Genomic DNA, 12,385 nt, shown 5'->3' on the forward strand with positions numbered 1-12,385 from the left:
GGCGCGCTCCACCCCGGAGAGAAGCCAGGAGGACGGCCAAGCTTCTGTGACTGTTACAGCCCCGCATTTGGAACACACTGTGTGATTTCTACTCGTGCCCATAAGTGCATTATCACTGCTAAATGTTTATGAGTTTCCTGAAAGTCTCAGTTCCAAACTTGAGTTATGTCCAATGCATGTGTAGCATTAGGCACTTAAAAAGAAAAATAAGCTAAATGATGACTATTTGTTCACTTTTCCATGGTATATGAGGATGATGATTTTATTTTAGCACAGAAAAGTATATGCAATATACACAATACGACGTGTGTATGGGACTTCCCTTGCGGCTCAGTGGTAAAGAATCCACCTGCAATGCAGGAGACATGGGTTCAATCCTTCGATCAGGAAGACCGCCCCCCGGTGGAGAAAATGGCAAACAACTCAAGTGTTCTTGCCTGGAAAATCCCAGGGACACAGAAGTCTGGTAGGCTACAGTCCATTGAGTCACAGAGAGTCAGATATGACTGAGCACTCATGCCCACAAGCATGTGCAATGCAGACAGAAAAGAAACTCAAACTGTCTTCATTTCAGCACGCTATAACTTAATCATTCACTGTAGAAATCAGTACACATTTAGAGAATGAAACAATCTTTGCTGTTTAACAGGCCTAACTGCTTTATCAATGAAAGGGATATTGACTGTAGAGTAACCACACCATTTCAGTTTTGATTAGTTATAAAAATGTTAAAAAACTCTACTTTGATTAATAGCAGACAAGATGCTTTGCACAGATCCCCCCACCCAAAATATTTCTAACATGTGGAAGAAGTATAAATGTTGGAAAATATTATCCAGCCAAGAAACAGAGGATAGAATTATAAAGATGAGTCAAGACAGAAAGTTTAACAGACTAGATATGGTTGACTACTTCGTAAGAATGGAAGTATAGAATTAGAGTTCAGCACTTGATAGGGTGGGAAAAAGAAAGGGGTGCCTCATAAAACACCCACATTTTAGTTTGGGACCATAATATGCAGTAACTAGACATAAACACGAACAGAAAGTAAACCATCACTTGTCTACTAAGAAGGAAAGTAAAGAGAAATAACCACTAACTGCACTGTTGGATCTTAGTTTGACTCTTAGAGCAAGAAAATAGCTGTAGTGGAGGAAAAAAAAACCTGAAGAAATCTAAGTAAAATTTGTAATTTAGTTAACAGTATTATACCATTGTTAAATTCTTAATGTGATAATCATATCACAGTTATTAAGGAGGCTATTACTTTTTCAACCTAGCCATATGGAATTCTTTATATTAGCATGAGTTACTTAACAAAAGGTGATTTGTGTGTCTATGTGAATAGTAAGCTCAGTAAATCTAACAAAAAGCAAGGCTATCACTAATGAGAAAAATTCATAATAGCAAATGGTCCACCCTCCAAGAGAACATAATGTTTCTCTATTTGAAGGTACCCATTTATGTTGTCTGGCAACATAAGACAAAGATATCTCCAGAGAAATTACTGAGATCTTCAAGGAACACAACAATAAATTACAGAAATACAGGTAGAAAAGCATAATGACAAAACTATTGGGAGTTATAAAATACAAATATAATACAGAGAATCAACACACAAGTTGGTGCTTTGAAAAGTATAACACGTTTTATAAACTCTCAAGAAAACATAGCAATAAAATGAATAAGTACAAATAGTCAATAACAAATATGTCATAAACAGTGGATATCAATACAGAATCCATATTGAAAAAATGGAAAACAGTATTAACATATTCATACTATCAAACATAAAAATGTGGAGAAAATGGACAAATTCCTAAAAATAAAAGTAACTATCCAGAACTGACAGAAGGTGAAATTGAAATATTGAAGTATCATATTGTTATTGAATGAACCCAAATATATAATAGAACTATCTTCAGTTAAATCCATGTTCAAATGACTTCACAGCATCTTAATTAGTGAAAATATAACATCATACTTACAAAATATTTTGAAGAAAATAGAACAAAGAGGATTTATGGCCTGACTTATTTCACAAGAATATAAAAAACTTGATACTAAAGTATAAAAAGGGCATCATAAGAAAGGGAAATTGTAATCTCTGACGAAGATATGTTAGTTCAGTTCAGTTCAGTTGCTTAGTTATGTCTGACTCTTTGTGACCCCATGGACTGCAGCACGCCGGGCTTCCCTGTTCATCACCAACTCCTGGAACCTACTCAAACTCATGTCCATCACGTCAGTCATGCCATTCAACCATCTCATCCTCTGTTGTCCCCTTCTCCTCCCGCCTTCAATCTTTCCCAGCATCAGGGTCTTTTCCAAAAAGTTGGTTTATCGCATCAGGTGGCAAAAGTACTGGAGTTTCATCTTCAGCATCAGTCCTTTCAATGAACACTCAGGACTGATTCCATTTAGGATGGACTGGTTGGATCTCCTTGCAGTCCGAGGGACTCTCAAGAGTCTTCTCCAACACAACAATTCAAAAGCATCAGTTCTTCAATGCTCAGACTTCTTTATAGTCCAACTCTCACATCTACAAGACTACTGGAAACACCATAGCTTTGACTACATGGACCTTTGTTGGTAAAATACTGTCTCTGCTTTTCTATATGCTGTCTTGGTTGGTCATAACTTTTCTTTCAAGGAGCAAGTATCTTTTAATTTCATGGCTGCAGTCACCATCTGCAGTGATTTTGGAGCTCAAAAAGATAAAGTCTCTCACTGCTTTCACCGTTTTCCTATCTATTTCCCATGAAGTGATGGGACCGGATGCCATGATCTTCGTTTTCTGAATGTTAAGTTTTAAGCCAGCTTTTTCACTCTCCTCTTTCACTTTCACCAAGAAGCTTTTTAGTTCTTCTTTGCTCTCAGCCATAAGGGTGGTGTCATCTGTATATCTGAGGTTATTGATATTTCTCCTGGCAATCTTGATTCCAGCTTGTGCTTCATCCAGCCCAGCTTTTCTCATGATGTACTCTGCATATAATTTAAATAAGCAGGGTGACAATATACAGGCTTGACATACTCCTTCCCTAATTTGGACCCAGTCTGTTGTTCCATGTCCAGTTCTGACTCTTGCTTCTTGACCTGCATACAGATTTGTCAGGAGGCAGGTCAGGTGGTCTTTAAGAATTTTCCACAGTTTGTTGTTATCCATACCTTCAAAGGCTTTGGTGTAGTCAGAAAGCAGAAATAGATGTTTTTCTGGAACTCTCTTTCATTTTCAATGATCCAGTGGATGTTGGCAATTTGATCTCTGGTTCCTCTACCTTTTCTCAATCCAGTTTGAACATCTGGAAGTTCATGGTTCACGTATTGCTGAAACTTGGCTTGGAAAATTTTGAGCATTACTTTGCTAGCATGAGAGATGACTGCAATACCTAATCAAAGATTATAAATAAAATTTAAATAATATGAATACAAGATCCTAAAAGGACAAAATCTCCTCCTGTCATTGATAAAAATTTAATGATTAAAATGAAAATTTCTAAATCTGCTTATAACCACAAATATTCTTAGTGCGAAATATCATACTTAAAATTAAAATATTACAAGTTTTTCTCTGGATGCAAAGAATAAGGAACGTTATGTGTCCCTCTATCAATGCTGTCTCACAGCCCATATTCATTATAGTGCAACGGGACAGACTGAATTGTCTTTGAAGTACATTTGAAATGTATTTTTGAAAAAAAAAATCTCCCACTACACATGGTCTTAGAGAACATCAAAACTAATCTTACAGTGTATTATATATGTCCCCTCCAGCTCAAAGGATAGAAGTTTCCATAACTAATAGAGTATGGTGAAAGTGATGTTTTATTAATCTCAAGATGAGATCATAAAAAAGGCATGAATCCTTTTTTATTTGCTTTTTGCATGCTCAAACTAAAAAAAAAAAAAAACAATTTCTAGAAATTTTCCAGAATTATAAGCTTCCTGTTTCATGTCACACAGAAAGGGAAAATATTTCCAGGAAACAGTGCAAGAGTGATACAGTGTTTCGGTATGCCAAAACAATTTTTATGTATCTCACTTGCTTGGATTGAGCTTCTTTCATCAGTCACCCTCAACTAAGACATTTAGAGACTAATCCTGAACGTAGTACTGAGGTTTACTTGTCTCAAAGTATATGAGCCTTGTAAGAGTGGCAAATAATTGAGAGAGTTAAAGAACAACAAAGAAAGCAAGGTAAACAGATGTGGAAAACAAAAATAACAAGTATCTTCATAAACTAGAGAGACTGTGTTCTCTGATATAAGTAAAACCATTTAATCTTCTATAAGCAATTCAAAGTTTGATAAAATTTAGACAAATCTATAAAATTTGAGTTTCCTAATTTTTGATAAAATTATTTATTAAAAATAAAAAAGTATGGTTTTTCTATTAAGTAATTAAGTAATTTGTAGATGCATCAAGGTTATTCTTTGGCTTCTTTGCCGCATTATCTATTTTTATATAGACATATATTTCATGATATAAGTGATTTTTTGAGAACATAGTTTACTAAAATAGTTTCATAATTTCACAAAATAAAAGTTATCAATACATAGTATTCCTTTGTTTTCATGGAATAATGTTTTGTGAATCTTTCTCCATGTCAATGCATAGGAATCTGCCATCAATTTTAAGAGATACATAGCTGTATATTTACCTCAAGGACTGGAATTAGAGGCAGTATGTGATAAAGGAAGACAGATGTTTAAAATACAGTTGGTAGTATTGTAGGGGAGGGAAGCAATAATGATCACCCCAGATGACTTCTAAGATATTATTATTGATAGTAAATTTTCCAAACACAGGAATTGCCTATCAATGGCCTCAGCTGCAGATTTTTAGCAAAATCTCACATGGAAACTGATCTGTGTTTCACATCAGCCAAGATGCCTATTTCTTCCAGGAGAGAATAGTGGTTTTCCCTTCTGTTTTGTCTTTAAATATTGCAGAAGTACCTTTCATGAATGTGAATGAGAATCCTATCTATAGGAGTTTCTGTGAAATATAATCAATTCCTGGATATTTAATTAAAAGTTGACAAGGTTAGTATGAGGATGAGTAACCACCCATCCCTCTGCTGATAGACAGATTATTTGTTCTTTTTAATTAACAATATACTCAAAATATGCATTAATTTACATGCCATTATTTTAATTGGATCAAATGATACTACTTTTATGCTAGGATATGTATTTCACACAACAATGAGATTTAAAATGAGGAGGTTATTAAGTAAGTTTTGCTATATAATTAGTTATTCATTTTTAAACTACCTTCCTCTGGGAAAAGAAATCAGATAGCACTTATAAAAACCATTCACTAGAATACTATATGAAGTTACAAGTTTTCCAACAGAAATGCATTTAGCTTTTAACATAAGTCTATATATAGTCCAAAGAATGATGTGTATTCTTTTATTATGCAATACTACATAGTTTAATATTCTGTTATAATAAATTGACTCTGGCTGATCACTTTTTGTAGCATTTATTTTTTTGCAACAAGTTGGGAATCTGTCCCTTCTTTTGATTATTGTGGTGAAAGTGAAAGTGTTAATCACTGTCTTATCTGACTCTTTGTGACCTTATAGACTGTAGCCTCCAGGCTCCTCGGTCCATGGAATTCTCCAAACAAGACTACTGGAGTGGGTAGTCATCCCTTTCTCCAGGGGATTTTACAACCCAGGGATTGAAGCCAGGTCTCCTGCATTATAGGCAAATTCTTTACCACCTGAGCCACCAGGGAAGATTGTTGAATATTGCAGGTTACCACATTTCTTTTTACCATGGGCTCCAACTCTAATAAACTAATCTGCAAATTTCCTTCAAATTTCCTTCTTTACATTTCCTAGGAACCGCATCAATAAAAATTCTATATTCTAACAAAGAAAATGACATTCTGACTGCAAACAAGAAGAAAGTTAATAACAAGATACAGAGATATATTTTTCCTCTGGAACTCAGAGAACTGATCAGACAGACCAGGGAGTAGGCAGCTTGCCCTTTTTTGCATCAGTTCAGTTCAGTTGCACAGTCATGTCTGACTCTTAGCGACCCTATGAACTGCAGCATGCCAGGCTTCCCTGTCCATCACCAACTCCCGGAGTTCACTCACACTCACGTCTATCGAGTCGGTGATGCCATCCAGCCATCTCATCCTCTGCCGTCCCCTTCTCCTCCTGCTCCCAATCCCTCCCAGCATCAGGGTCTTTTCCAATGAGTCATCTCTTCGCATGAGGTGGCCAAAGTACTGCAGTTTCAGCTTTCGCATCATTCCTTACAAACAATACCCAGGACTGGTCTCCTTTCGAATGGACTGGTTGGATCTCCTTGCAGTCCAAGGGACTCTCAAGAGTCTTCTCCAACACCACAGTTCAAAAGTATCAATTCTTCCATGCTCAGCTTTCTTCACAGTCCAACTCTCACAGCTATACATGACCACTGGAAAAACCATAGCCTTGACTAGATGGACTTTTGTTGGCAAAGTAGTGTCTCTGCTTTTCAATATGCTATCTAGGTTGGTCATCACTTTCCTTTCAAGGAGTAAGTGTCTTTTAATTTCATGGCTGCAGTCACTCTCTGAAGTGATTTTGGAGCCCCCCAAAATAAAGTCTGACACTATTTCCACTGTTTCCCCATCTATTTTCCATGAAGTGATGGGACTGGATGCCATGATCTTCGTTTTCTGAATGTTGAGCTTTAAGCCAACTTTTTCACTCTCCTCTTTCATCAAGAGGCTTTTTAGTTTCTCTTCACTTTCTGCCGTAGATGGTTTTAATAAGATGTAATGCTGACTTAGTAAAGAAAAACACACAAACTTTTCAACAGCTAGATTTTAAACTACTGAATAGTTATGCAAGTCAAATCAAACTGTGGAAGTGTTTATTTTTTCAATTATATTCTTAGTTTTAGAGACGAATGTTTTGACACATCTCTCAAACTTTAAAATAGTACAGTCTAGCAAGAGGAGTGAAAGTGTATCCCTTAGGATAGTTGCTTTTATTATGTAAAATTGTAAATTTATTCTGCCTCTAATTTGTAAAAACAATGACAACTTGGTAACAAGATGAGATAGTTTTGAAAATTCTATAAATTTTTAATTTGCATATTTTTACATTCATAGTTTACTCAAACCACCAGATAATAATATATAAATGGTACTGTTGACTGAGTATGAGATTTGGGCACAACAGGCCTGGCTTTACCTTCTGTTTCTCCCGTTTATGAGTTATAGATTTATCATTTAGTTTTAATAATCTTTTTTTTGGTCATCACTGAAATGTAAATAATAATTCCTATGCATGGTATTGTGAGAATAAAATGACATATTAGTAGTAAAAAAAAAAAAGGGTATAAGCTATAATGGACTAAGTCTTATTTACTATTCCTTAAACATATTTTGGACCCTTCAGGTGGTTTAGTGGTAAAAAACAAACAAACAAACAAACAAAAACCCACCTGTCACTGCAGGAGATGCTAAAGAGAAGGGATTGCCCCCTGGGCCAGGAAGGCGCCCTGGAGGAGGGCATGGAAACCCGCTCCAGTGTTCTCACCTTGAGAATCCTGGGACAGATGAGCCTTGAGGCTTAAATCTATAGGGCTGCAAGGCATCGGCCATGACTGAGCGACTCGGCCTACATGCATGCACCAACATGTTTGATGAGATTCATACTATACTTATTGGCAAAATTCTCAACTCTGAAGAACAACTTTTATTTTTTAAATTTATTTTTAATTTAAATTTGTTTATTTTAATTGGAGGCTAATTACTTTCCAATATTGTATTGGTTTTGCCATACATCAGCATGAATGCTATGATGGCTCAAAGGTAAAGAATCCACCCGCAATGCAGGAGACTCAGGAGACGCGAGTTTGATTCGTGGGTCAGGAAGATCCCCTGGTAAAGCAAATGACAACCCACTCCAGTATTCTTGCCAGGAAAACCCCATGGACAGAGAAGGCAGGCTGCAGTCCATGAAGTCCTCAAGAGTCAGACTTAACTGAGCTACTGAACACACCCACATCCTACAAGTGATAACATGATTTATTTTTAAGTGGAGATAATTGCTTTCCCATATTGTGTTCATTTTTGCCATACACCAACATTAATCAGCCATAGGTATACATATGTCCCCTCCTTCTAAAACCTCCCTCCCACCCCATCCAACCCCTCTAGGTTCTCACAGAGCACCAGGTTTGAGCTCTCTGAGTCATACAACAAATTCCCTCGGGCTATCTTAAGTATGGTAGTGTATATGTTTCAATGTCACTCTTTCAATCCATCCCTCCCACTTTTTCTACCACTGGGTCAATACGTCTGTTCTCTGTGTCTGTATCTCCAATGTTGTCCTGCAAATAAGTTCATCAGTATCATCCTTCTAGATTCCATATATATGCATTAATAGTAATTTTTCTTTTACTTTTTCTGACTTACTTTACTCTGTATAATAGGCTCTAACTTCATCCATCTTATTAGAACTGACTCAAATGTGTTCCTTTTTATGGCTGAGTTATATACTAATGACCACAGCTTCTTTATCCATTCATCTGCCGATGGACATCTAGGCTGCTTCTATGTCCTGTCTATTGCAAATAGTGCTGCAGTGAGCACTGGGGTACACTGATTGTTTTCTCTTATAGTTTCTTCAGCAGGAAACAGGAGGGTTGATTCCTGCAGTTCCATTTTTATTCCTCAAGAGTGCTTTGGCTATTGGAGCCTTTTGCGTTTCATTACAAATTGTGAAAATTTTTGTTCTAGTTCTGTGAAAAATACCATTGTTAATTCAGTAGGGATTGCATTGAATATGTAGATTGCTTTGGGTACAATAGTAATTTTCACAATATTGATTCTTCCAATCTAAGGACATGGTATATCTCTCCATCTGTTTATGTCATCTTTGATTTGTTTCATCAGTATCTTATAGTTCTTTGCACACAGATTTTTTTGTCTCTTTAGTAGGTTTATTCATAGGTATTTTATCTCCCCCCCCTTTTTTTTTTGCTATGGTGAATGGAATTGTTTCCTTAATTTCTTTTTCTAGTTTTTCATTGTTTATGTGTAGGAATGCAAAGAATTTGTGTGTATTAATATTATATCCCTTGACTTTACTACATTCATCAATTAGCTCTAGCAATTTCTGGTGGCATATTTAGGATTTTCTATGTACTGTGTCATGTAATCTTCTAGGAGTAAGATTTTTACTTTTTTCCCATTATAGAGTCCTTTGATTTCTTTTTCTTCTTTAATTGCTATGGCTAAGACTTACAAAACTATGCTGAATAATAGTTGTGAGAGTTGGCACCCTTGTATTCTTCCTGTGAATTTCAATAGATTAAAAGTAGGTTTAGGGCAAAAAAGTAATCTTGAAAAAGTAAGAAAGAAGCCATATGCCATCATGCCATATGCCATCATGGAAAATAACAGAACAGAGAAATCACTTATATCACTGTTGCAATCATTAACATGGAAAAAAAAAACTGTAAGAATTAATGTTTTGAAAATCTGGAACCTTATTACTTACTTATAGCAACCGAGAGAAGTACTTGATGAAGGGAGAGGCTGCTGAACTTTGGTGAGAGAGCAGAGTGCATATCTCTATCCCCTTTATACCCCTTTGCTGTGGCAGAGACAAAACCTTACGTTCCTAGAGCATGTGGCTGCCATTAGGTAGACGGCAAGAATTTTGGCCTCCAATTTTTGCATTTGTGTGCTTTGATTAGTCTAGTGGTTCCCTGAGAGAACGATACAGACAGTTACATTTTACTCATTTTCCTAGGTATGATTTTCCCAACAGCATCTACTGGAAGCAGCTTTTTTTTTGTTTGTTTTTAATCTAGAAATTTAAGGAAATCTATATCTGGCCATAGGCTGACCACACACAGAAAAGAACACAAATTTTGCCAATATAGTTTAGATTAACTACTTTAAAAATGGATGAAGGCAAGACTCAATAAGAAACAAAGGTGGTACCTCAGAGAAAGGAAAATCTGATTTCCAGAGCTACATTCTAATGTATAAAATGTTTCATTCTCAACAACAACAAAAAAAAATGACAATGAAGTGGAAAAGTATAGCTCATTCCCAGAAAAAAATGATTTTAAAAAGCTATCTATCATGAGAAAGCCTGGACAGTGGGATTACTAAAGACGTTAAGTCAACTGCTTTAACAAACTAAAGGAAACCACAGGTGAAGAACTAAGGTGCATCAGAATAATAGTGTATGAAGAAAAAGGCAATGTAAAATTATAAAAGACATAGAAATAATACAAATCAACTGCAGATTTGACTAGACAGAAGAATCACAAAACTTAAGGCAATTAAAATTATCCATTTTAAGAAACAGAAAGAAAAATATATATATATATGAAGGGAAATGGAAAGAACCCGAGGGACCTGCAAGACACCACCAAGCTCACCAACATGGGGAAACAAAGGAGAAAAGACAGAAAGAAAAGGAGCAAAAAAAAAAAAAACAGTTGAAGATGTTATGACCAAAAACTTCTGAAATGAGATAAATTTGATAAAATACATAAATCTACAAACCCAAGAAGCCCAGTAAACTCAAGAAGATAACCTGAAAGAAGTACAGACTGAACTACATTATAATCAAATTTTCAAAGGTCAAAGCAGGAAAAAAAAAAAAAAAAGTTATCTTGAAGAAGCAAGAAAGAAGCCATATGCCCTGTGCAAGAGTCCTTAATAAGAATGACAACTCTTTTCTCACCAGAAAACATAGAAGCCACGAAGAAGTGATAAGACTTACTTTAAAAGCTGAAAGAAGAAAAAAAAAAGTCTGTCAACTAAGAATTCTGTATCTGGCAACACTAGTCTTCAAGAATAAAGGAGAAGCTAGATATTCTCAGATAAACAAAAGTTAACAGAATTTATTACTAACATTCCTTCCCTACAGGAAATGCTAAATGAAATCCTTCAAACTGAAGTGACATGACACTACATAGTAATCCAAAGCATATGAAGAATTGAATACTACTGTGAAATTATTACATAGGCAAATATAAATAATTGCTATAACTTTATCTTTAGATCATTTTTATATGATTTAAAAGGCAAATGAATAAAAAAATTACAAATCTTATGTTAATTGGCACAATATACAAAGATATAATCTCTGATAATACCAACATAAAGCATGGAGAAGGGAGAGCTATAAGGGCAGAATTCTTGTATAGTGCTGAAACCAAATTGGTATTTCTGCAACTAAGTTATTGAATATGGATTGGTTTTAGAAAACAACTAAAAATACATACAAAAAGGAAAGAAAAAGGGCAAGAAAATGATACACTACAAAAATAACATACTGAATATTAATACAAAAAGTCAGTACTAAGGAATTAAGAAATAGGTCATTAGATGTACAGGAAGCAAATAGCTAAATGACATAAATAAGCTTTTGATTATCACTAATTATTTTAAATGTAAATGGATTAACTACCTAATTAAGAGTTTGTCAGAAGAGATTTTAAAATATATATATTTATATAGTCTACAAGAGATTTATTTTAGGCACCATGGCCCCTCAAAAAAAAAAAAATGAAAACAAAGGATGGAAAGAAATAGCTCATGCAAATATTAACTAAATGCAGCCAAAGTAGCTTTATTACTATTAGAAGAAAATAAGTTTATAAGCAAAAAGTGTATATAAAACCAAAAGGTGTTATATATTATGAAAGTATTTACTCTATCCAGAAGATGTAATAATTATAAACATATGCACACATAATGGGATGGCCCCAAAATATAAAAGCAAAAATTGATATAATTGAAAATGGAAAGAGTTTTACAGTAATAGTTGGGGACACCGGTACCACATTTTCAATGAAAGATGGAGCAACCCAACAGAAGATCAGCAAGAAAATAGAGGAATCAAACAACTCTTTAAATCAATTAAATCCAGGAGATATACATATGAAAACGGCAGAGAACAAGGGAATACGCATTCTTCTTAAGTGTACATGGGACATTCTTCAAGATAGACCATGTGTTAGATCGCAAACCAAGTCATAATCAATTGACAAAGAGTGAAATCATACAGAGTAGCTTTTTGACCACAACAAAACAAAAACTATAAAACTCCTAAAAAAATTAGAGGAAAATCTTTATTTACTTGAACTTGGCAATGGTTTCTTAAATATGACCTCAAAAGAACAGGTCAAAGTGCTACCAATAGAACGAAAAGACAAGGCACATAATAGGAAAAGTACTTTTATATCACATATTTGAGATAAGGATTTAATATCTAGAATATGTAAGAACTCCTAAGACATAAAAACACAATTACAGAATGGGCAAAGGACTCAAAATGACACTTAGGCAAAGAGGATATAAACTTTCAAATAAGCATGTCAAAATATGTTCAGCATTA

This window comes from Capra hircus, chromosome 14 (assembly GCF_001704415.2).
Source record: "Capra hircus breed San Clemente chromosome 14, ASM170441v1, whole genome shotgun sequence".
Lineage (NCBI taxonomy): Eukaryota > Metazoa > Chordata > Mammalia > Artiodactyla > Bovidae > Capra > Capra hircus.